Source organism: Phasianus colchicus, unplaced genomic scaffold (assembly GCF_987193195.1).
Source record: "Phasianus colchicus unplaced genomic scaffold, bPhaCol1.hap1.1 HAP1_SCAFFOLD_53, whole genome shotgun sequence".
Taxonomy (NCBI): Eukaryota; Metazoa; Chordata; class Aves; order Galliformes; family Phasianidae; genus Phasianus; species Phasianus colchicus.
In genome coordinates this window covers 572488-599240 of record NW_028325230.1, presented here as the reverse complement: position 1 = coordinate 599240, position 26753 = coordinate 572488, and the positions used below count along the sequence as shown (strand labels likewise).

At 38.3% G+C, this 26753-nt stretch overlaps 1 long non-coding RNA gene across 1 annotated transcript; it reads right to left on the bottom strand.

Moving 5' to 3' along the window:
- Positions 1-557: 557 nt before the first annotated feature.
- On the bottom strand, positions 558-9211 carry LOC149911910 (uncharacterized). Its single transcript, XR_016462759.1, has 3 exons — positions 8989-9211; positions 6105-6308; positions 558-1501 (listed from the first exon to the last, which is right to left on the bottom strand). It is a non-coding gene; the product is annotated as an uncharacterized LOC149911910 (long non-coding RNA).
- Between the last annotated feature and the right edge of the window lie 17542 nt (positions 9212-26753).

The following is a 26753-nucleotide window of genomic DNA, read 5'->3' as shown; positions in this document are numbered from 1 at the left end:
TTTAACAATAAATATTGTCCATCCTAGTTTTGGGTTACTATAAGATGAAAGCAAAAATGTATATACTGATCTACTGGTTTTCTTTTAAAAAACATTCACCTGATGCTGAAGGCTAATTCTGTAAAGCTGAAACTTAAATCCCAGCAGAAACAGGTTCCCAGATATTAAAAACAAACAAACAAACAAACAAACAAAAAATCATAAAAGTATGTATAATGAAATCTTTAGGCATGTGACAAACTTTGTTTTATATATTATATGATTTCAGAACATCTGTCACACACACTCACAAACTTTCCTTAGAAGGAGAAGCAGAAGTTTAGATGATGATAAAGTTATGTTCTTACCACATTAGAAGGTTCCAATTTCTTCCTTCTAGCAAGGTCAGTGATATTATTGCCATTGTAGTTGATGCTCTCCATACAGCCTTTGAAATTTTTTTCTGCTGTTAGAACTTGGCTTCCCAGAAAAAGGCATGCCTCCAAAGGTTATCTTTGAATGTATCAGAAAATGAAAGACAGTTACTGGAGGACAAGGGCTTAGAATTTTTGCTTACTAGAAAAAGAAAGTATCAAACAAGTACTGGAAAAGTAGGAAAAAGTCTATGATGAAGTCATGACTGCAAATATTTTTGGTGGTAAATTGTATCTATTATTAGGTTTTCCCAAATACAGAGAAAATATGTATCACAGTTACATATAGACTGTAACGAAGAGAAGGTCTCTAAAAGGAATGCACTTTTAAATGCTTGGCAGAGCAAAATGTCAGTATTGTTAAGAAACAAGAATTTTTTTGGCCAAAGAATGTGCTGTCTGTCTGATCTTGGAGAAGAAAAGTCTGCCTTTCTTTACAAACCTGAATGCAGAAAGTTTGAGAAGTAAAGGTGCCCAGTAAAACCTATTTCAATATGTAGACTGAAACAAACATTAAAATAAAAAAAAATCTACTAAATCAAAAGGGAAGAAGGAAAGTGTTGCTTTATGTAGAACATCCATCAGTTTGGTAGAGTGTCAGAAGTGAGAAGTGGTTGGTGGCAAGTAAGTATTATTCATTCTTTGTCATATATTAAAATAAAGGATGTTTTATTTTCTTTCATGTACCAAACCGTAATACCAAACAGTTCCATTTGCAAGGAATTAAATGCTTTTGTTTTGTTCATAACTCACGGACTTTGCATGTTCATAAAAGCTGTTACATACTTTGGAAAGTTCAGGCATACCTTCAATCCTCCTCTGTATTCGATTCCTACTGACTTCATAGTAACTGCTGTTCCCAGCAGAGCTCAATGACAGCCGGCGCAGGATCGGGGCTGAATTTGAGGTAGCAGTCACTGGCTGAAAGGAATTCCTGTAATATGCTGCACTCCCCGAAGTACGATATTCAGTGGAATTTTGACGGGCTGGGCTTGACAGATTTACTGAATTAAGTGCAGAATCCATAGAGTCCTCAGAAAAGCGATGCTCTTTGGAAGTGCTGTTTTCTTCTATACGTAACGTTTCTGCTACAGAAAACAAAAGCATCAATCTGTTCAAAACGATGTTCAAAACGATGGGCTTTGTAGCTTTGTTATTTAATTCCTTGCTATGTTCTCTTGAAGATAATAACAAGCTCCAAGCCTGTTAACAAGTCTCCTGTGAGACAAGACTTACTGAAGAATAGTCATTCTCAAGTAATCACTGGTCCTTTACTACATTAAAAAATTTCCAGTAAAATGTCTAATAGACAAGTTTGAGACAGTCTTCCATAAATCATCTCAGCTGTATATGTTAAATATTATGAGCAGGATGTGGACATAAGGTTTGATTTTTTTTTTTCATTGTCTGATATTAGCATTAACACATATGCAATCTCAGTCAAGCATTTTCATTATCTTTCTTAATGGTTATCTTCTGAGAATTTGTTTAGGAGTGCATTATGTTTCTATTTTTTATAAATATAAAAAGAATTTTTTAACATAAAAAAGCCTCTCATGTTAACTAGCAAATGTTTAATTTGTTCTACACAGTAGAGGGAGTCTCTAACTTCATATGCAAGAGGACAATTATCATCTGTAGATCTCCATATGTTCGGAGACAATAGCCATCACAAAAAACTGAAGAGACTACATGCAGAGCTGCAGAAGGCTGTAAATCCTAGACTCACATGCACACTAACACAATACAGTCTGATCACAATGCTGCAACTACGAGTCATTAAACATCAGTGGGAACACCACTCCATTCTCTCATCATTGTATGTTCTCAGCTCCACTTGCACTAGGCCAACATCTAGCCTGAGGAAGAAGTTGGAAGCCTGATGCAAAAATCTGCATGAAACAAATGCTGCTTTGGCAAGAGACTTAAGAGCTGGAAAATATAGCTAACAGGTTCACAGAAGTGTAAACTCCACATTACCATCTTGAAAATTACTCTATGAAAGTTATAAAACATATGCTAGTGGAGCAGCATATTCTTGGGGGTAACTGGTACAATCTGTGAAACAAGTTCCTAGAATATGCTCTTTATTACTCTTCTTATATGACAACTTCCAATAATTTCTTGGGAAAATTCCAGAATTAAATAAAGGAAGAGTATTTTCCACAAACAAACAAACAACAGCAACAAAAAACACACAGAGAGCTTTTTAAGCACGTTTAACTTGTTCTATTAGCAATTACGTTCTCTCTCCTGAAGTCTGTATAAAACTGGAGTTTAGTGAAGAACTTGAGGTGTATTTCACAGTTATGATCTTCAGGCAACATTATCCCAAAGTGGAACAAAGACACCCAGAGAACCGGTTCCCTACTTAGTGAATTCAGTAAAGCAAGACATGCAATCCACCATAACATCTTCTATTAAACACAACACTTGTGGCAAAAAGAAGCTTTTAAGTCCACAAGCCCTTCTCTTTCAAGTACACAATCCTCAAGACAATAATGATAAACTTTCTAGTTTGATCTGTATCAAAAAAGCAAAGCAGTGGCTACTGAGGTTTTTGGAGAAAGCAAACTTTTATTTGTCGGCTTGAAGTAGCTGCAGCAACTTGCTAAAAGGAAAGCAATAGCCATCTTTCTATAGAATTTCAGAGGTACTAACAGACACAATCAATGATAAGCACTATAATATTAAAGGAAACAAATGAGAAAATTAGATCAGTAGAGAATGAGACCACCAAATGAAGTCTCAGTGCAAGACTGAAAGGCAGAAGTAATACTTCAAATGGCTACAGAAAAGCACTATGAAGGAGTCCAAAACTTGTAGATTGAAACTTCGTAAGTTTTTAAAGGTATGATGAAATACTGGAAGCAATATTCCACACCAGAAAGTTTCAACAGGAGTATTTCAGCAAATATCAGCCAACTCCATACAATGTCTTATGAAGGAATCTTTTTATAGTAATCAAGCAGAGATCCCAAATACATCCGTTAAATAATCATTTTATGTCACTCTTTCCATGATCGCTCAAGACATAAAGGGTTTTAAATTGACTATTTTACAGAAGAATTTAATTGCATTTACTCCAATTATATCCCAGGTTTCTTTCTGATACTACAGATCCTAGTTAAGCAACTGTAAATAGGGATGGCAAAGAGAAACTCTGCTTTGATTCCCAAGACACTAGCATTTGAGCTTAGAATCAGAAAATCATAGAATGGCTTGGGTTGGAAGGGACCCTCAAAGATCATGAAGCTCCAACCCCTCCACCATATGCAGGGCCACCAACCTCCCTATTAAATATTAGACCAGGCTGCCCAGGACCTCATCCAACTGGCCTTGAACACCTCCAGGAAGAGGGGTGTCCACAGCCTCTCTGGGCAGCCTGTTCCAGCACCTCACCATTCACTCTGTAAAGAACTTCCCCTGATACTCAACCTAAATCCTCCCTCCCTCAACTTAAAGCCATTTCCCCTTGTCCTGCCATTATCTTAAGCTTATCTTAACATAGCTCCTCAGGTCACATACACAAGGTGGGAAAACTGGCATACTTCATAGGATGATCATCTTTTAAAATAGGTGTTTCTGTCCAGCAGCTATACTATCCCAATCCACTCCCTTTCAATTCATCTAGCCTCCCTACAAACCAACCCCAACTGCAGTCTTGTTATTGAAAGCACGGTAACAGGTATGAGAGCTGATTCAGAATTGGTGTCTGACAAATACAGTTTTGCAATTAACGGAGCAACAAATGACTCTTTTCCTACTTCGACATGTGGAGCAGATGCGAGTAGTAGAGGGATGGAATGAGAACAAGTTTTTTTCTGTTACAAACAGAATTCACATTCTTACTCTCAACTATTCCAAAATTCAACAGATTTCAATGCTCTCTGATTTAGGTTTTGTAACAGAAAACTGAACATCCCTCATCTGCTTAAGCCTTCAAAGAATGCTTCTGCCACTTCAGTTTTGTTAGATTTGTAATATGGAATCAGCACTCTCTTGACCTTTGCCCTGTGAAATAAATTGTTATGCTGCTCCTTTAATGTATTTCCATCCATTACTGCATGGATGGCATCACATCTGCAATAGAACCCAACATTCACCACCAAGTAACCAATCGATGCCTTGTAAAAAAGGGCTGATCTGAAATAATAAACACATTTTCCTTACTCTGTCTTGTATCTGAACAGGTATTAACCAGACCCAGTTGTACCACAGCACTGGTAAAATACTGAAAGCAGAAGGCACTGCCATGTGATCTTATGCTGTAAGGCAGGCCCTGTAAGTAATAACTGAAGTTTTATTCTCAAGTCAGCACCAGACACCAAGGCTTCATACATGTATGAGTCCCAATTAGGAAGTTCAGCTTTTCAAAAACCAGAGTTAAATATGTTAAAGGCTGCTATTTAATGATTTCACAATGCAGCAAGCTGTTAATGACAGGTAAATTCAGCAGAAGTAGAACTTCCATATGCAGAAGATCATTAACAACATCAAATTTACTACATCTGAGAGCCACTAACAGAGCCCAGTAAGCCATATCAATTTTATCTACAAATATCAGTCTTCCAGAGGTGAGTTTTTGCACACTTGAAATGTACAAAAGATCAATGAATAATTGTCTCACCTGAAGCTGGAAAGCATCAGTTTTTCAAGTTAATTTGGTATAGACTTTCTGCACCGAACGTTTACTGTTTCAAGACCTCAAGAGGAGATGAGCAATTGCTTGCGCATCCGTTGTTATAAATCTAGATTACAAGTATCTGTGTGTATACGTAGATATACATGCCATAATTATTATGCTTTTCTTTTTCTCTATCTCATTTTTTCCCTCATTTCTCCTCTCCATCTCACTGAGATGGGGGCAGTGAATGAACAGCCACGTGACGCTCAGTGATCTGCTGGGTTAAACCCCAATGCATCACCATATCTTAAAGAACTTGCACGCTGTAAAAGATTTCTTCTTTTAAGAACGTTGCAACAAAACGTTGCTGGCATGCCATACAGAGACTTCCTAGCCTAGAAGGAAAAAAAAAACGTCAAGCAGCAGCTATTCAGTTTGAGATGTAAGGATAATTTATCTGTAGGCATGGCATTAATATGTAGCAGAACTAAACCTATTCCTTAATAGAGGACATAAGAGAACGAACACTGACCTAAGAGACCAGGGAATGGGAGAAAGGAGGAAGCAGCAAATTTAACATGTGGAATCACTTGCCTGGAAGCTAAACAGATTAGCTGGAAACTTTTCACTCACTTGGTTAAGGTATTAAGAACACAAACATTATGTATGGATAAGATTATGAGAATGACTTGAATTAATAAAGCTGATACTCCACTCATACTGAGCTTACTTGACAAATGTATAGCTTGTATAGCTGCAGCTGTTGAGATGCACAAGCTCTGCTTATTACCAACAACCTAACTGTACAGTGTACATGTAATTCAACTTTGCTATTGCTAGACTCTGATTTAAGAACTGTTCAGAAAATCCTGGACTCCCAGTGATATAAAGTATACTCCACCAGGACTATCTTAATAAAGTAGTTCACAAACATACATTCTTGACTATGCTTAAGGAGTTACAAAAGTGATAGAATCTCACTGCAGGTTACTTCAGTTCTTTCTCCCTACCCTAGGTTCACAAACAAGTGAAGAAACAAAAAAATTAGAAACATCTTCACATACCAATTATCATTTCCCCTCCATGATGGCCAGATTTCAGAAATCCAAAGACTGTTTTGGATTGATAGGCACAATCCACACAAGCTTGTACAGCTTGTTGAAGTACCACGTTGACAGGACCTGGTCCAAAGTGATCTGGAAGCTCCTGAACCTTTTTCTTATCCAGGTGAGGCCCAGAATTTCCATGCTTGTTGACATAAACACACACTGAAAAAGAACAAGTCATATTTATACAGAATATTTCTGCTTTCTTCACACCTAGTGCACACAGAATAGAGACATGTTTCACGTGCTAGAACTGCATTGTTTCTTAAGTCCCAAATTCACTCCCATCTGACCTCTAAAGCCTTTCCGTACCCTGCTAACGTACAAAGCTATCACAACCTGCATCTCTACTCACGCAATAGTCCCAGCAAAGCAAGAACTACCAGTACATGCTCTAAACTACCAAAAATCTATTCTTAAAAGTTGTCCTTGCTGCCCTATTTTTTCTCAGATTTGAGACGATACAACAAACCAAACCCTATAGCATACGCCTGCTATTGGTGCCCATTCTGAAGCACCCACACAGCGTTAATAATGTCTGTGCACAATGGTCAATATCTGCTATCTTCAGCAACCATGCATGTATGATTTCCACACTACAGATTGACTTTCAGTGCTAAACAAAAGAACAGTACTTACCTGGAAACTGTGCAAAGTGGTTTAAGGCTTATCATGAAAGTAATCAAATAGGACTATTGAAAACAGAGACAATGAAAAACTATCTTTCAAAAGGAACAACAAGGCAGAAAAATATGGAGAAAAGCTGTAACTGAAGGGTTTTTCTTTCTTCTTTTTGGTCTTGACTATCACATGACCAGGAATGCACAAAGACATTAGTACAGGTTAAATCTGTGGTGACTAAGCAGACAATCTAAGTGATACTTAATAGAAAAGACTGCTGCATTTTCTCAGCTGTAGTACCATTCTGGCTTAGTTAGAAGCATAGATTTTAAAAATGAAACATTTCTATGAAGTGCTTCACTGATCTTGTGTCTTCATGCCTATCTGCTTAGTCTCTGATGTCTGCAAATTGGAGGAAGCCGCTTTGTATGAATAAACAAAGATACAAATCAGCAAAAAGAGCTTTCATGACATCTTCTGTCTGACCTCAATAACAGCTGAAAGGTTTATTTTCCTAGGAAACACATAGGTATTTTCCCGTCATCTATCATTGAAGTTGGGATGGAGAAGAGCCTGACAACTTCTATTGTAAAAACAGTTTTTAATTTTGTTTGGGATACTTTTGACATTTAACATAAGTTATGGGCTTTTTTAGAAAGATCTGAGCTTTTAATTGACAACCTACAAATTGTTTCATTACAGAGTTACAAGCCCCTCAACAAGCCAGCTCATTAAGTGGCTTATTTTTGTTTTGCCAATGCTTTTTAAGATACATTTCATTACATTTTCTCTTAAGTTTGCTTGTTTAAAAATAAGGGAGATATTTCCCCTGACTGCTTTTACTTGGTTTAAATGGACTTGCTTTTTTAATAGAACACTGAAGAGAGACAAAATCTCCATTTTGTGTTATTAAAGTCAAGCGTGCATGAAAGCAAAATATCATATGAGCTTTTAGCTACATCAAATCCCATTTCATACATCAGAGAATGAGTCAGAAATGAAACAATTGTACAGTTTCCTCCTTCAGACAGAGCAAAACTGACAGGTTTAGCAGATGTGTTCAAAGTCTCTGTGCCCCAGCACTTCTTGTTTTAATGCAGGCATCAAAATACCAGTTCTACAAAGTAACACTGGCACCTACAAACATCTTTTTAAAAAAACGTAGTAGGTGAGTAAGTTCGCAGATAGTTCATTCACAATCTTGAAGCAGTTTCTTTGAGTAACTGCCAGGTTTCAAACATTTTTTCATCTGTGTCAGCTTTCTGGGACATCATACTGAGTTGTTGTAGGGGTTCATTGTAGTCTATCTTCATGAGATATTTTTATTTTGACATCCTTGCTTCTTTTGAAAATGATGTAATTTCCCTGCAAAAACCTGCAAAGCCATGCATACATGTATGTATGTATATACGTATAAAATATGTATGAAAGCATAAGTATAGCGTATATATAAAAACATGTATGCATGCATGCGTACATACTATATACTGTAGTATATACATACATAACTCTCTCTGTTTCTAAAGAATAACGAGAATTTAAATATTTCCTGGCTTTTGTGACCAATTAATTCAGATTAAGACCCATAAAAGTAAACAAAGGATGATGGGTGTGCCATCAGCAAACAAGCTTGTCACACTGCTGGCAAATGGAAACAGGCATGACTCCTTACTCATTTTTCTAATAATCCTGTGCAGAAATTGTTGGCTTTGCATCCACTGCCGCTAGTTAAGTGAAAGTGCTATGGATCCCTTTAGCTGTAACATTCTGCCATTTTTGATATTAAAAAGAATTTGAAGAAATACATCAACTTCATCTATAAAAGGGTTCCAGGATCAAAATGCTCATCAGGGTACAACACGCGTGCCGACTTACTTACAGGGAGATTTCTTATAAGAGAAGCAGGTCTAAGACATCTGTTTATCTCCAATTTAAACAACTTAATTTAGGTAGAATTATGTGTTTTACAGCTATTCACGTTGCTGTGAAAAGAAGCGCGGCTATACGAATAAGAAGTCGCGCGGCTCTGCCCTCGCAACTCCCCCCGTCCCGCGCACGGAGGCGGCCCCCAGCCGCAGCCCCCAGCCGCAGCCCCCAGCCGCTCCCCCCCTCGCGCAGCGCCACTCCGGGGTGCCGCCTGCCGCAGCGACGGCGGCGGGGAGCCCTCGCGCCCAGAGGCGGCCTTCCCGGGGTCTGCCCTCTCCGCCCCCCTCCCACCTACCTGAGGGCAGCCGGACGAGGGTCCCCTTAGACGAAAGCACAGCCCCAGCCCGGCCGCTACCGCGAGGGACCGCGCCCGCGGCCGGAGCCCGGGGGCCGCGAGGAGGGAGGGCTGAGCGCCCGGTGACAGGTGAGGACGGCCCCCGCGCCGCTCCCTACCTCGCGCCGCTCTCCTCGCAGCCGGCGGCTCGCTTACCCTCGACCGCCGCCGCCCCCTCGCTCCGTTCCCCCGCCCTAACGCGGAGTTCAACGCGACCCCGCTAGCCGCGAGGCCCCGCCCCCCGCCCCGCACTGACGGCTCTCTCCGCCAATAGCGAAGAAGACGGCCGTCCTCGAGCTCCGCCCTCACCTCCTTCGACCAATAAGAGCTATCCGTGGTGCTGCCCCTCTACCTTCCCGGCAGGCTCGGTTGGCTCGCAGCTGCCGAGCAACGGGCGCGGGGCTGAGGCCGGTGGCCGCTGAGGCCGGTGGCCGCTGAGGCCGGTGGCCGCTGAGGCCGGTGGCCGCTGAGGCCGGTGGCCGCTGAGGCCGGTGGCCGCTGAGGCCGGTGGCCGGGTGAGGCCCCGCTGCGGGCCGGGGTTGGTGCCGCGGGATTGTGCCCGGGGCTCCTCGTTCGGGAGCTTTCGCCTCATAGATGGACGTTTTTTGTTCCCCTCCCCTTTTTCCCTCTCGGCTCAGCCATCAGGAGGATGGAAATATCTCCCGCACTCACAAAGCTGTAATCTCGGCTTGCAGATTGTGCTGCTGGAGCCTGCGGGGCTGTGCTTCCTGCTCTGCTCACGGGAATTAAAAACGTGGGTGAAAAATAAAGCTGCTTCCAGATGCACTGCGTGTCAGATGCATCGCAGCACGGTGCAGCTCTACCGTAATGGATGCTCCATCCCAGCTCCCATTTTCCTGGAGTGCTACAATGGTTGTTTAAATGAGAAAACCCTGTGGAGTCTGCTGGATGCGGTGTGCCATTGGTTGCTAATGGCCAGCCCAGCACTTCCCACATGAGGATATGAACCTCAAAAACATCCACACAGGCATGGCCACCGAGTTTAGGGCACCGTGGTCCTTAAAGACCAGGTTCTTCATCTGCCACCCCGCACAGAGCGTATCCCCAGAATTGGGTGGTGAGGTGCTTTGGGTTGGGTGAGGGATGAGGTTCTGAAGTGAATGCCGTCACCTCTGCTCTCGGAGCATCAGCCCACAGCATGGAGTGCTGGAGGGCATGAAGGATGTGGTTAGTGGGCAGGGTGGTGATGGACTGATGGTTGGACGAGATGATTTTAGAGGTCTTTTCCAACCTTAATGATTCTATGGCATCCCCTCCAGGTGCAGCTCCATGGACAGAGGTGCTCAGGAGCGCACCTCATACCTCCCAGAAAGGTGGGCGCTCAGTGGAACCCAGCAAGGACAAGTCCAGTAATAAGAATCCCTGAGATGTGGCCAGCTAGGGCATCAGACCCATGGACCATCTACTGGATTTTCCAAATCTCCCACCAGGCCTCCTTGTCAAAGCCTCAGAGATTTGTTATTCAGGAGAAGCCCTGCTGTAGCCTCCTAAAGAGATGATTCGTGGTTCATGGCAGGCAGTCAAACTGATTGTCTGAAACACTTGCTCACAAGTCTGCCAAAATTCCCAGTTTATGGTAAGATCTTCCTACGGTACTGTGTCAGGAGTGTATCACGTTACCCTTAGCTGGAAGAATAACTTGAAGAGATTTTTCAGCATTCTTTTCTTTCAGAAAATGCTAGTATTTCTGGGAGAGAAGACCATCTAGTTTTGAAAAAGCAGGGAGTAGTGAGAGGAAAGGTCCTAGTGTTTGGGGTGAAAACAACATCTGGAGAGGATGAGCATGGTGTTTCTGGCAGAAAAGTTCCTGTATTTCTGGGAGAAAAGTGGTATTTCTGGGAGAAAATGTCATCTCTTAGGCAGAAAGCTGGTATTTCTGTGGTCCAATGCCCTATTCTTGATGGAAAGTATCATCGTGTGGAGTGTGAAGTAGTACTTGTGGGATGAAATGCCATCTCTGTGGGAGAATGGTGGTATTTTGTCGAGATAATGTCATATTTTTGGAAGAAAGCTGGTTTTTCTGTCAGAAAATGTGATAGTTTTGGCTGAAAATGAGATATTGGGTATTGGAGTGTTATATTTTTTGGAGAAGAAGGAAACTGATATTTCTGGGAGAAAATATCATGGATTTGGAAGAAAAGTTCATATATCTTTGACAAAGCTGGCATTTCTGGGAGAAAAGATGGTATTTCCGGGGGAAAATGTCCTCTGTTTCGGGGAATGCTGGTATGTCTGGAAGGCAATCTAATTTGGGAGGAAACTGTGATATGAAGTCTAGAAAAGTATGATGGTAAGTCTCATCCTGTGGAGTGTGAAGTAGTGCTTGTGGTAGAAAATGTCATCTGTTTGGGAGAATGGTGATATTTGTGGGAGAAAAGATCGTATTTTTGTTGGAAAAAGTCACCTTTGGCATTGTCATATAGTATTTTGTGGATGAAGCGTGAAGCATATCTAAGAAAAGCTGTTTTTCTGGTAGAAAACTTCATCTGTTTGGGGAGAAGGCTGTTTTTTCAGGGAGCAAGTCTCCTTCTTTGGGGAGGAAATGTCCTCTTTTGAATGGCCGAGTAGTACTTGTGGGAAGAAATGCCACGTATTTGGGAGAAGGGTGGTATTTGTGGGAGGAAATGGCATAGGTCTGGTAGAGAATGTATTCTTGAGGATTAAAACATGATAGTTGTGGTGGAATAGATCATGTGCTTGGGCAAAAAGCAGTATTTCTGGGAGCTAATCTCATTGGATTGGAGAAAGCTGGTATTTCTGGGAGCTAAGGTGTTCTTTTTGTAAGAAGATGCCATCCTCTGGGTGAAAAACGGGAATTTCTGGGAGAAAATGTCATCGAATGAGGAGAAAGCTGGAACTTCAGGGAGCAAATGAGATAAATGAGGGAGAAAAGTGGGAAACGGTGGGAAAGACTGTCTTGTAGAGGAGAGCAACTGCGGTATTTTTGGTGTGCCAAGTGGTCTCGGGGAGAAAATATGGTAAACACGGGAGAAAATGTCCACTGGAGGAGTGTCAAGTAGTATTTTGGAGAGAAAATGTCAGGTATTTCTCAGAAAAGTGCTTTTTCGGGGAGACTTGATCTCTGTGCTCAAATGACATATTTCTGGGAGAAAATGTCTGATGTGGGGGGGAGAAGGTCATGTATCCGTGAGAAAGCTGGTATTTCTGGGAGAAAATGCCAGGTATGGGTGAGAAAACAGATGCTTGAGAGGGAAAAGGCCATATTTTTATTTTTTTTATATATATATAAATGTAAGAAAAGGCCATCTCTTTGGGATCTGGTAAGAAGTGTATATATAAAAAAAATAAAAATAGGTATGTTGCTTCCAGACAGTGTTCTTCTACTTTTGAATTAGTTTTGGCTCAAAAACTTCCTGAGTCATGTGGTTCTACTGCATATTTATTGAACTTTAAATGGCTCTTACATATTATTTCCCAGTTTACATTCTTAACCCCACAAAAGCCTTCAGTATTGATAGCATTTTAGTAATAAGCTTAACAGATTGTCATCCCTTTTCCATGCATAATCTCTGTTTTTCTTTGAATCTATCATAATTTGAAGCATAATATATCTTTGCTGAGACTGTGAAAAGTTGATCTCTCCATACTCCATGTCACATGCTGCCAAGAGGTCACCCCGTAGCCTTCTTTTAACCAGGCTGAACAAGTCCATGTCCCTTAGCCTGTCTTTGTAGGGGAGGTGCTCCATCCCTCTATCATCTCTGTGGCTCTCCTCTGGACCTTAACAACTCCCTTTCCTTCTTGTATTGGGGGCCCCAGACCTGAACATATAACGCTTAATGCTTGAATCTTTCTACAAATCTGCTCATTTATGATTAGCTGCTATGATTAGCTGTGTCAATGCACACAATGGTAAAATATTCTTACATTCTAAGAAAACATGTCTATTTAAAATTCAGAGTTTAGATAGAAATATAGTGTCTAACTTGTAGATGTCTGAACTGATGAACATTCCTCTGATTATTAATGCAGTAATGCAGCATCTCATTTGAGCCTAAAGAGTTCTGGTCACTCACTCAAATATTTCAAGCACTCGGATGTTTGATGTAGCTGTCAATAGGAATTGCAAAGTCAGAGCTCCACACAACAGATGTCCAGGGTAGCCCTATGGATTTAATTCTGCTTTCTGCAATATAGCTTCACAAGGCTGTGATTAGAATCAACCACTTACATATTCTTATCATTTACTGCATTAGTGCATTAGCAAATATGCAAGTCAGCCTTCAGCTTTTCAGTTTACAGATGATGCGCAATGAAAGCAGAGCGGATTTATTGATTAACTTGTTGGAATAAAAGATACTACAACGTTGCTTCCTGTTACAAGCACTTCTCAGATGTGATCAACCAGCTCCTAAACACATGCAGTGACTTAAGATGTCTTAAGATGAAGACATCTTAAGATGATTTAAGACATGTGAGACACAAAAGGATTTTTTTTTTTTTTGAAGTAGAGCCAAAGAAAATGAGCTACAGTTGCAAAATAGACTTTCAAGTTGTAAAATAAATATTCAAACAATTTATTTAATACTGGCTACTTTATAAATATCTTACACTGAAACCTGACTTAGGTATATTTTGATTTAGAAATCAAATTTAATGTACGAAAAGTTAGTATAAAAGCATTTTATTTAAAGCATAGGTTTTGCTAGCAACGATTAAACGAGGGACAATAAGAATATAATATGTGGTTGTTCTGGATTCCCTGAACACAGTACTCCAGTAGCAGTCATAACCATTTTTTTCTTTAACAATCTTTCTTTATTATTTGCTTTCATTTCTTTCATGTTTTTTTTTTTTCTTCTATTTTTCTGTTTATTGTTCATATATCCAGATTAAGTCTTTAAAATAATGTCCTTTGTGCTAAATTTTGAAATTATTAGTGGAGTACTAAGTGTTTCGAGTTGTGTTATTTGACTTTGGTGATTGTTTGCTATTCTAGACCAAATGGGTGTAGTTTTTGGTATGTTTGTTCCCAAGAACTAGTATTCTGTCATCAAAATTACTAATTGTTATAAATTATGAAGTGGATATGAATTTGTATATGCACCATCTACTCTTTATGACCCTATGGTCCATTATACCTGAATTCAAATATAAAAATAACCATTATCAGAACATTTGATTAGACTTTTATACAAACTTGTCTAATCTAAGTACATATTGCTAGAAGATAAATGGATAGCGTTAGGACAGTATACATCTCATACTGCAGTGTTTTAGGAACCTAGGACAAATTATGTTTCTGAATTTAGGTATCTTTCACCAGCTGAGGCACACTCAGGCATTTTGTCTGTCCAGCAGTTGTTGTCTCATCTCATACCTCCTTCACATCTACAGAGCTATAGGGATGTCTTTGTTACTTAAGCATCTCTGGCACTAAGTACCCTAATTCAGCTTTTCTAACTAAACATAGTTTTTACCTCAGCTCAGAAATGCATCTCATTTCTGAAATGAAATGCATGCCATTTGCATTTCAGTTATATCTAACTAAAATGTGTATTATGTTGAATATGTGTTCAGAAACATATGTAATGAATTCAGACTTCTGTGTCTCCTTTTCTCTCTATCTACTGTGTTTAGGATTGAACCTCTAATGGTAGATGCAGTATGTCAATGGTTTACAGGCCAGTTCAGCCTGGTTCCATGACTAATGGGTCAGGGGGACCCACAGACCCACACCTTGGGAAAGGGGGAAGGGGAAAAGGGGTAGAGAGGGCAAAGGGTAGAGAGATGGGCCTAAAAATGAAACAACAATGATCTGAGGAGAAAAGTTGATTTACTAAATGAGATATTGAAATGCAAGATAACACAATATAATATAATATAATTGAAATTGAAGTTAAGAAATCAAATAAAATGAGAGTGTCCAAAAAACAAAGGCCTTACTCTAACGCTGAAGGTGAGATGGCTAGGGAGCACACACGCTGTAGAGATGAGCGGAAAGGAAAAAGGAGATGTCTCATGATTTGCAAACAGTTTTGTTTTCCCATCCAAACAGAAAATAAAAACGTAAAGTCCTCTGGGCTATATAGTTGTCTTCTGAGACAGCTATACCTAGAAATATCAACAATACACGGAACTGGAGCATTAACTCTTTAACTCCCAGTGCACTACTTGATGTTAAGATGTGAAATACCAATTACAAAAATCCTGAAACTGTGATACAGTTGAAATGCCCCATCCCTTGCAGTGGTTGTATGATGTGACAACCTGTATCGGAATGTTTAATTTTGCAAGCTACAGCATCTGACTTACAGGGAGAGATTTCTTCTGCTTCTGATTGCTCAGAACAAACCCATCAGGGAGAGATACATTAATCTTCTGTGATGCAGACCCAAACACGAAAAGTTAGCTAGCCTATTTGCTGTCATTAAGGAAATAAATAAGATTGACTGTCCCATTGCATCCACAGGAGGGGACTTCAGCTCTTCTGTGAGATGCTCAGTAGTGCTTCTTCTCAATGTTTAACACCATCTGCCTCTCCAGTGTGGCATTAAACACAAATCACACCAGGACTACAGCAAGCTATTGGGAGAAAGACTCTACTGGGATTCCTGTTCTTCCTATAGCCCTCCTGGATGCCACAGGAGTGGCTGTTGTCTTATGTGTTGCCTCAAGTGTTCTAATTTCAGTAACAACAGTAACACTTGAGATAGACAAAGTAAACCTCTTAAAAAGCCCAGAGAAGTCATCTGCTGCTTGAGATAGCTTGCAAAAGAAAATTCAGTTGTCTATAAACATGTTCTTTTTCACTCTCTACATTTCTTGGACATGGAGGTTGTTAATGATTTTGCATACATCAATGCAAGTGCAATTCACCGTAGTTCTGACATACAGTCTAATTGGCTTTAATATATAATTTTATTTTTTGAATGCTAACGTTTATGTAATGACTTTCTAATTGATTTTTTCTTTATAAAGGACCATTGATTCATTCCCTTCAGTGAAACTCAGTTAACTTTCTAAGAGAATTTATGAAAAGAAGGCTGTGCTACTGCTACTTTCTTTCTACCTTTCTTTCTCTCTTCTATAAAATGTGTTATTTATATTCATAAGCAAGCTTCTGCAAAGATAAACAAAGCTAAACAACTGTGCTTTATGTATGAGTATGAAATAGGTTCCTTATAAAAAATGTGTCTCTTCAAAGATGGATTGAGCTCTTGTGGCACTCTTCCTAAAAACTACATATTCATCATGTCTTATGATATATTAGCATGACAGCTATTTAACATTTGTAACAAGTTATTCTAAGCAATCAGACTGAATTGTACACAGATTATACGAACTGATGTTATTTTACAAAAATAGAAATGATAAATTTTAAATGGAAGCATAAGCTATGGTGTTATCACATTGTTTATGTCATTGTGAATTAAGTTACAGCTGATTTTATATGAAGTACAAAGACTGTGAGGAAGTTTTCTGTTATTGTACAATATACAATCCCAGCTAGATAATAATAAGTAATGAGACTGATAATTGGAAACAAAAACAGAATAGAAACCCACACTGTTATTTAAGCCTGATTTTTTACACCAGTGACAGAGGAAGAAGATCTAATTAAAAAATATGCCAGCACGTTTAAAACCAAACCTATACAAATATTGCAAATTAGATCACATTGTCATTTTGCAAGCTGTTCCAGACAAACCACCAGTTTGGCTTAATTACGTGATTACTTTGATGTTCTGCAAGTGTATCCGTTTCATCATAATTTGCCAGGAACTTGCAAAGGAGATGACATGCATAACATTGAACTATTCCTTAATACAAAGCAAAAGGCACAATGAGATCCAATTCCTAGAGGATCAAAACAGATATAGCCTAGGTGAAAATAAAGCCTATTTTAAAGAGTAAACATTATTAACTATTGGATGATCTTCTGTAGGGTGTTTGTCAATTCTGTCTTCCATTACTATAAGTTTTGAAATTAAGAGTGAATAACCTTCTAAATGTTTCACTATGACCCTGACTGAGAACTCATTAACTGAACTGTTTCATAGGAGTCTGTTCTGTGTCTACTAAACTTCTTACTAGATTATCATAATGCTCTCATTTGGACGGTGAGTCTCTCTTTTAATAAATAAATAAATAGTAATTATTTATATTTTATATTTTAAGAGAGATGTAAAAACAGTGCATCTATTGTTTTTATTTTTAAAGGATCAGTACAAAAATTTGTACTGAGAACAGACTTCTGAGGGTATAATGGATATTATCTCCTTTTTACAGACAGAATGAGTTTCATAGACATTGAGTTGTTAGGTCTAAATTCAAACAGTATGCGAGCAACAAAATGAAAACTTCCAACCACCATTCCTGGCTCCGGTGCTTGTACCATTGCATTACATGTATTTACAAAGTTTTATCAAACCGCTGTAAAGATGTTTCCTGCAGGTATTCTGAACATTTGTAAACATGGTTTCAAAGTACTCTCAAGCTCTATTTTAGTTTTTCTTACACTAATTCTAACAGAATGGATAAACTTCACTGAAGAATAGCAATGTATTAATAGTGAAGATCATATTACTAAGCTAGTTATAATATTAAGCTAGTTATAATAAGAATAGCTGTTCTTACTGGAAAAGGGAAATATTCATTTTATATATATGGAAAAATATACACAAGATTCACCATTTTTTACCAATCCTTTCCTGGGGAATTTGGGTCTTTGAATAGCAAGAAAACCACACTCCTCTGTGCTGTTATAGATCCTTTTAACTAGCAAGTAGGTGATGTAAAACAAACATTGGGCCTTTAACTTTGTATATTAAAATTTCCGTTGCCTGCTTCTACACCAGTAAGAAAACATGAAACCATTAATAGCAGAGATGCACTCTGTTGGTATCTAAATTTTCCTTTATTCAGTCCATAAAGGCTATCATCTCAACTCATTGATACAACTAGCAGCCTGATACAAAGCAAAGCTAGACTCAAAATATCACCACTTCCTTTTTTAAAAAATCCTGACTGCCGAAATTAATAATAAGAAGAAAGACATACCAGAATCAGATAAATCAGATACCTCATGCTGCATAAATTAACAAATGACTTGTAAATAACTAGTTACCAATTGACTAAATGTTAAATATTCTAAGATTTGTAATACAGTGTAAAATTAAGTTTAGGAAAATTCTGTTGCAAATAAATAAACTTGAATCTTTTAGGAATTGTTTTCCATCTATTAGTTTTTTTTAAAAAAAAAAGAGAGAGAGAGAGCTGGAGTGGGGGAGAAGCTAGCAACAACATAACAACATAGTACAGTCATTTCTTAGATTTTAGGTGAGGGAATAATGTACGCCCTAGAAAAGCAAGTATACTTTTGAGTGAGTGTACCAAATTCAGGTGCTGAGGAAGCAGCAAGCACAGATTGCCACAGTGCTGTGAGAAGTGAGGTGTAGCTGCTTTGTGCCAGACACAGCTGTTTCAGCTGGCTCCACTGACCCCACCACAGGGTGCAGTCAGGCCCCTCAACCATGGGCAAGTGCCTTGGGATGAAGAAAGCTTGGAAGTCCAAAATGCTGCCTGGCATTAAGAGGAAAAGAGTGAGAAACAATCCTGCAAGTAGCTCGGGGAGGAGGTGCATCCAGCAGAGTTCATTGTGCTGTTCTGGAGAGCCTGTGCTGAAGCAGGGAAAGGTGTGAGGAGGAAAGGTCAGCAGAGACGATCAGCTCTGAGACAGTTAGAAGGGTCAGAAATGGAGGGGTGGCGTAGGCCTGAAAAGCAGGCAGTAACATAGGCTCTATGCTCTCTGTGTTTGTTTCTCTCCATCTCATGTTATTTGTTTGGAAACAAATTACTTTTCCCCAAGCTAAATCCGTTTTGACCATGATCACAATCTGTAAGTAATCTCTATGCCATCAGGTTTTCACTTAATTTGGAAATTTAGGAAACTATGAGCTACAGTGTTATGACAGAATATATTCCCCACATAACCTGCAGTGCTTTAAATAAGCTAGTCTAAAAATTCTGCAAATTAAGTGAATAGTTTACTTAAAACATTTTAGTTTTAGTTAAAACATTTTAAAAAAGAGAATGTTGTTTTGTAATATCTTTTTTTTCCTCAGTTCTGTTTCGGTGCATCTAGATAGCCATGTTATCATTGTATGTATTTCCAAAACCTGAGACAAAGTTCTATTTGGCTTTTATTGATTATTTGAAATCAATTTTTAGGGATCAGATCCATCATATAAACTATATTTTAAATATTGATTATTTTAACTTTTGAAATGCAAAGCAAGAAAATGTAAAGCTTGAAGTGGCAAAAGAGAGAGGTTCTGTGGCTAAGACAAGTTTAGAAGTGAGGATGTCCAGACTCCACGCCCAGTGCTGAGGTTTTTTATTAACTAAATATTTGGCAAAAATTTGTATTCTAAATTTTTAAAGTGCCTAGTCTCACATCTCTTCAGTGTGCTCCCCTGCTTTAATCAGACTGTTTCCTCACCTACAAGTGGTATTGCTGATTAGTTCTCTCAAATTTTACATGTACATGTAAGTGGTTTTTCTTCATTTGAAAAGAAAGCACAATTCTCAGAATGTTTGGCTTTACATGAAATCATTGGATGGCCTTGCTAAATCTGAATAAATGCCATGGAGCAATAAATTTAATAAATAAATCACAAAAAATAAAAATAAAATAAAAATAAAAATATGTATTTGAAATGAATCTTCTACGGGTATCTCAACCAGAAAAGGTGAGTCCAAGAGGGTGTACCCCCCCCGAAAGAGTGACACAGGCAAGATGGTAACAGCAGATAAGGAGAAGGCTGAGGTACTCAAAAAATTTTTACCTCAGCCTGTTCTGATGAGTGCACAGCACAGCACACAGCCCTCAAAATACTGGTTCACAGTGAGGGGATTGGAGAAGAAACATCCTTCCCACTGTAAACAAAGATCAGGTTCAGGATCACCTGAGGAATCTGAACATCCACAAGACTATGAGTCCTGATGAGATGCATCCCAGAGTCCTGACGGAATTGGCTGATGTAGTTGCCAACCATCAAACATATTAGAAAAGCCATGACAGTCAACTGAATGCCCTGATGACTGGGAAAGATTTGGAAATGTTTCTGGAAATGTTTCTAAAAATCTATATAAAATCAATTTCTGACTATTGCTTTTCTTTTTTATTTTATTTTATTTTATTTTATTTTATTTACTTATTTTTTATGGTGCTGAGTAGTGATATTTAGAGAAGGAAAAAAAAATATATTATTAAACAAGTCAGGAATTAGCAGGTAAAGCTTAGCAAAAAAAGAAGGAAAATTACTACTGTTGCTATTTAATATTAATAAATGCCTAACTTTCTAGCTGTAGCTGCAGTACTCTCTGAACATGTCACAAGGGAAGAGAACAAATATAACTATTCCAAACTATTTTAGAGTCACTGAAGTCAAGAGTTCATAAGGTTGATGAAGTTACCAACGATGGTTTTGACGTAGGAAACCTCTAGTCAATTTGCCTTTCATTACTCCTAGTTGTACTAGGAAAAGTCCATGCTCCAAAAATAACTTCCTTAAGAACTTCTCAATAGAAGATCATGGGTTAGGAATCTTCTACTGTATGGTTCAGGATATGAGCAAAAGGATCTAAACGTAGTATAGCAATGGGAAACATCAATGAAATGCATGTGGATCCTTTCTAGAACTCAGAGATTAAAAGAGCTCTGAATGCAAAAAGTTATATTAAAACCCACAAGCAGATGGAAAATTCATATCAGAAAGAGTGCCTTGAATATATTTATTTCAAATATTCCTTTCGTACGCATCAAAAAAGTACTACTGATTGATCCTCAGAGGCAGAATTACAATCTGTGACTGTCTTCAAACATGCTTATATGTCCTTCTACTTGAATGTGAAAGCTGTTCTCCTTCCTAGGAAAATGAAGACAGTTCTAAACACCTGGTCTTAAGTAGCTTAAGAAAAAGAAAGAAAACAATATAATGAACATAAGATAATGGAAGGTAGGTTTATTTGTTTGTTTGTTTTAAAGTAAATAATCTGATTTCATGCTTCTGTTTCTTTTGAAGCTTTATTATTTCAGGAGGTTTTTGTTCCTTTGGAAGAGATACTATTCCTCTGTGATTTCCCTATAGTTCTATTCATGTTTATATGAAACAAAGTACTCCAAAATTCAGAAAGTCTTTTAGGTCAAATGCCCCTGAATAGATCTTAGCATCTGAAATAGGAGGACTTCTGTATCTTAGCAAAATAGATTAAGATGTAAATATCATTTAATAACCAGAAAAAGAAAAGAGCAATAGAGAAGAATGACAAGATTTTGATAGAGTGATTTAAATACATCTTTTCCTTACAAAGAAAATGATTTAATCATTTACTGTTATATCATTGAAGCGAAGTGAGAGATTTCTAAAGACTGTTAGATGTTCTGGAACTAGAATCAGAATGAGCTACGTTCATTCATCAGATAATCTCTTCTTTGATATGTATTGTGTGGATGTTTCAAAGCATTCCTCTTTCCCTGTTCATAATGAAGTTGTTGTCCATGAAGTGCCTTCCTTTCATAAGCAATTCACTCTGCTTCTTTTTGATGTTCCTGTTCAATAAGAACTTGCTCTCTTTCAAAATGCTCTCATTCCATCCTTTCCCTCTAGATTTTACCTTTCTATTTCTAATTGTTCCCTTTCTCTTTGCAAGCATTCTTCTTGCTCATACATTATTTGTACACATTCTCTCTCATGACACTCCCTTTCAGCAATTTCTGTATTCTTTCAGAGTTCAAGAGCTCACTGTATTCTCTCCAGCAGAACCATGTGTTCTTGCAATCTCTTTTCCTTCATCTTTCCAAAAGACAAGATATCCTCTCTACTCATGTATTCTCTAAACTACACTTTATCTTGAATAATACACTCTTTGTTCCTCTACATCTGTGGTTTATTAAACCTTTCCCTTCTAACTGTCCTAGTGTGGCCTTGATTTCCTTTTGTTTAATCTAAAACTACAACTCAATCTTTTACCACTTATGCTTTTCTTTTCTTCAGGTTTTCTTTTTTAGTTGTTTCTTGATTAGGACCATTATCACTCTTCTCATCTTTACCCTCTGTTTTCTCGAGTTCTTAAGTTTGTTTTGTTTTATTTTTGTTTGTTGTTGTTGTTTTTCCAAATTTCCTGGATTGCTTCTATTTTGCTTGATGAAGTTTTTCAGGCTTTATCACTTGGTGCAGTTTGTTTATTCCCCATGCTTCTACCTGAAGCAGATTTCTCATCATTTTTTCATCAGCTTCTTTTTGGAGGGGTCACCTTTGACTTTCTGAAAAGAAATTTACACTGATTTGGCTTTTTTTCATAAGAACTGGATTAGCTGTGAGAATAATTTCAGTTCATGTATTCATAAGTAAGGAACTGTAAATTAGTATGCAATATTGGTGATATTGCTGCTGAAATAATTCTTCAGTGTAGTTACCATACAGGAGTTTAAAATTACTGGTTTGTCCCTTAAAGAGATTGATTCATACTTCTTGCTATTCTTCTGTGCAAATAAATTACCCAAGTGAACATAAACTGAAAAAGCTGCAGAAGTATTTTCAGCTCTTTGTTGAATATTGTCTCCTCAAAAGAAACCAGACTGGCTTTCTCTAGTAGAAAACTAGCACCAGCCTCTGAGGGACACCATTCATCACTTATATCCATCCAGACATTGAGGCATTGGCCATCACTCTTTGGACTCGATCCTGCAGCCAGTTCTTCGTCCATCAAACAGTCCACCCATCAAATCCATATCTTTCCAATTTGGAGGGAAGGAAGTTGTGGGGTACCATGTCAAAAGTCTTACTGAAGTCCACACAGACATTAATGACTCTTCCCTTATCCATTGACACAGGGACACTATCATAGAAGGCCAGTAGGTTGGTCAAGCGGGATTTGCCCTTGGTGAAGCCATGCTGGTTCTCCCGCATCACCTCTCTGTCTTCCATGTGCCCTAGCATATCTTCTGGAAGGATCTGTTCCACAACCTTCTCTGGCACACGAGAGATACTGACAGGTTGCTAGTTTCTGATGTTGTCCTTTTTACTTTCTTAAAAATTGGTGTGATGTTGTCTTTTTCCCAGTATCAGGGCATTCAGTTGACTGTCATGGCTTTTCTAATATGTTTGATGGTTGGCAACTACATCAGCCAATTCCGTCAGGACTCTGGGATGCATCTCATCAGGACTCATAGTCTTGTGGATGTTCAGATTCCTCAGGTGATCCTGAACCTGATCTTTGTTTACAATGGGAAGGATGTTTCTTCTCTAATCCCCTTACTGTGAACCAGTATTTTGAGGGCTGTGTGCTGAGCGCTCATCAGAAAAGGCTGTGGCAAAAAAGTCATTAATTACCTTAGCAGCTGCTCTTGTCACTTCTTTAAAGAATAACTCCTTCATTCCTTTTAGGTATTTCTCCTGAATTTCCCCATTGCCTTCTCCTGTTGCTCCAGCAGTTACTGCCTTATTATCATAGAATTTTGTATGTTCTGCAGTGTTGCCAATACCTCTCAAGGCAGGAGGTCCATTATGGCCCCTGCCAGCACCCTGTCCCACTAATATTTTTATGCCTTCCACCAGGGGAAGGCTCACTATCCTCCTTGTCCCCCTTCACACCTAGTTTAAAGCCGTCCCAGTGAGCACAGTTAGCTTTTCCCAGAGCACTCTTCTTCCTCTTCGAGAAAGTTGAGCCCCATACGGTGCCCACAAACCCAGTACCATGTAGGAATAAAAGCAGATTTCTCTAAAAGGAGGGTCTGCTCGGCATATCGGACCTTCAGTTCTCTGTGGGAAGGAATCACTTACAACTGATATTCATATCTTCTTCTTCAATTAAGTAGTCTTTGTGTTGGTGGAAGGCTTTTCCTCGATTGGTTTAGTTAGCACGTCTAGACTAAGCAGGCTGTTCCCACCCTCAGACAGGCCTTCCTCACCCAGGACCTCATACCCGTTGTACAGAGGCACCATGGGGGAGGAGTGTGTGGGGGGTGTCAACAACAGTGTTAAACTCACTTGTTGGACACATATGTGAAACTCCTCATGTGCCTTGCCCTCTGGACAGTTCATCATCCTCACAGCCCTACTTAGGATGATCCCTAATGGTTTTATGTAATTCTTACATTTTCTCATCCAGAACACACAGAGCTCAGTTTGTGGCTGCACCAGCACAGAGGTGAGTGGCACAATCCTTACCTTCATCTGATGCAGCCTAGAGTACAGTTGGCCCTTTTGGCTGCCATAGCACACTGCTGACTCAGATTCAGCTCACCATCAACCAGAATGCACAGACTGCTTTCTGTGGGGCTGCTCTTCAACTTCTTATCCTCCAGCCTGTATATTTATACAGGATTGCCCTAAGTCAGATACCAGTACTTATTAGATTTCCTATGATTATGAATAACTACTTTGCAACTTACTGTAATCTCAATGTTAATTGTACTCTTAAAAAAACTCTTATAAGGAAAATACCTTATTTTTTTATTTTATTCTATTTATATATTTATATTTATATTTTATTTATGATCTATTGTTTTATTAGTATGCAATATTAACTTCCAACTTCAAGCATTTAATACACAATAGCCATAATTTATTCTCCATTACTTTTTTTCTTCAGTTTGACTTACAGCTATATTTCTGAAACAAACTGTTTCACGTATGGCACATTTTTCATTTAAGGATTATTCCTTGCACTCAGATAGTCTAGACAGAATTGCAATAATCTGAAAAGTAGTCCTTGGAAATTTCACATACAAATGAAAACCAGTTGTAACTGAGGATAGTTGATCCTAAAAAGCTTACCGTCAGTATTTTCCCATCAGAAAGGAAAGAATATGAAAAGAGCAAGGATTGCAATTTTGATTTATAGTTATAAATTGAAGATTTTCTATCAAGGACAAATAAAATTCTTTACATTAATATATACCTAAATAAAATATCAAATGTGTGCACTTTTTTACTTCCTATGTCCCTACTGACCATTGCATAATCTCAGAATCAGAGAATTAGATAAACTAAATTGAAGAGATGTGGAATGGCAGTGCTCAGTTTCCATTTAACTCTCACTAGTGTGCTTGCTAGTAACATAATCAAATTCTTGGGTTTCATGAGAGTAAACCAATAGAGTAGTGGAGTCAGCTGGAAGACACTAGACTTTGAGACCAGACTGGTGTACAAAGAATACATGCTGTTCTGAAAAATTTTTAATGGTTATTTAAAAAGTATGCAAGTGAGTGAAAATAGCTAAGTATATCAGTTCCAGAGAGGAAAGGAAACCATGGCTCTTACTGTGCTTACCCTTCACAAGGTTAGAGTTCCTGATACTGTTGAGCTCTGTAGCCCAGCAGCAGTGAGAGGAGAGCTTCTGATGTGATGATTTCAGCAATTGCTAGTTTTCTTCCCATCTCTTTCATTTGAGATCTAGCATTTTTGGTGTATTAACGAATAAAATTGCACAACTCCTTGGGAGACAAACAGTTTTTATTCTCTTGTAACCATTTCAGACTTTCTTTATTCTTATTTAATTTAATGTGGATGAGTCATTTGGTAACTCTCAGAACTAAGGTGATTTTATTCTCCCTTTTTTAATTCACAGTTACATTGCAGTCTGGAAAAAAAATGATGTTTTGCTGCATAAGAAGTAAAGTGTTTTAGTTTAGTTAGTGTCTCCCACTTTGCTTCACTGACTATAAAAGCATCGATTTCTAATTTACCGATGTGAATACATTAGTAAGTGCTTAAAAAGTTTTTTTTTTTTTAATTAATTTTATTTTTGCAACCCTATAAAATCCTATAATAGATTCTTAGTCCCTATTTCATATGTTTAACTGGGGCACTGAAAGATTGAGTCAAAACTGTCTAATCATTTTCAGTACCAAAGATATAGGATATAGGAAATTAAATGCCAATAAATATGTATTTGCAGCTTATTTGTTGAGCATCAAATGGGAGATGTGAAGCAGTTGCAAAGAGAATTCAGTAGTTGTACTGTATGGCATATCCTATATGTTACCATTTGGCAGCATGCAGGGTTGGGTAATATGCATGTTTCAGATTGTCATGCAAATAAAGGAACTATTTTAATGTTATCAGTCTTACTCATTTTGAAGCTCGAAGTTATCTCTGGGTCTGCCCTCTGACCTGAATTGTCTGAGTTAAAATTTGCTTAGTTAAAGAGCACATTAATGACTACTCCCAAATATGTTAATAAAAATGTTACTAATTATGCTATTGTTTTATCATGGCAGCAAAGAAGTAACTTTATTCAAGGTCTGCAAAGGCTGAAAGGTTGTATTTTCACAAACTCAGTGCTAGTGTGAATACTGGTTCTTTAATCCTAAAAAAAATTAGAAAAGACAAGGATAGTTTCTCATCAACAAATGCTTTCAAATCAATCTCATTCATTTTTATTATTGAATGTGTTTCAAAATGGAAAGCAAACAAACAAACAAAAAGCATCTCAAGGTACTGCAGCCTCAGTTGTTTAGGATACTAAGACAAATAATTATCATTTCGCTATAGTATGACTTTCTAGGGAATAAAGAGTGTGTGTTTATGGAAGTAAATCAGTGCCATAATGTTATTTAGGAATTCATAAAGACTCTGTAGGAAACATTATTTCTAACCTTTCAGTTTTGACTTCACAATCTAATGTTATTTTAATATACTTGGGGTATATTTTATGTTTTAAAAATCTGACAT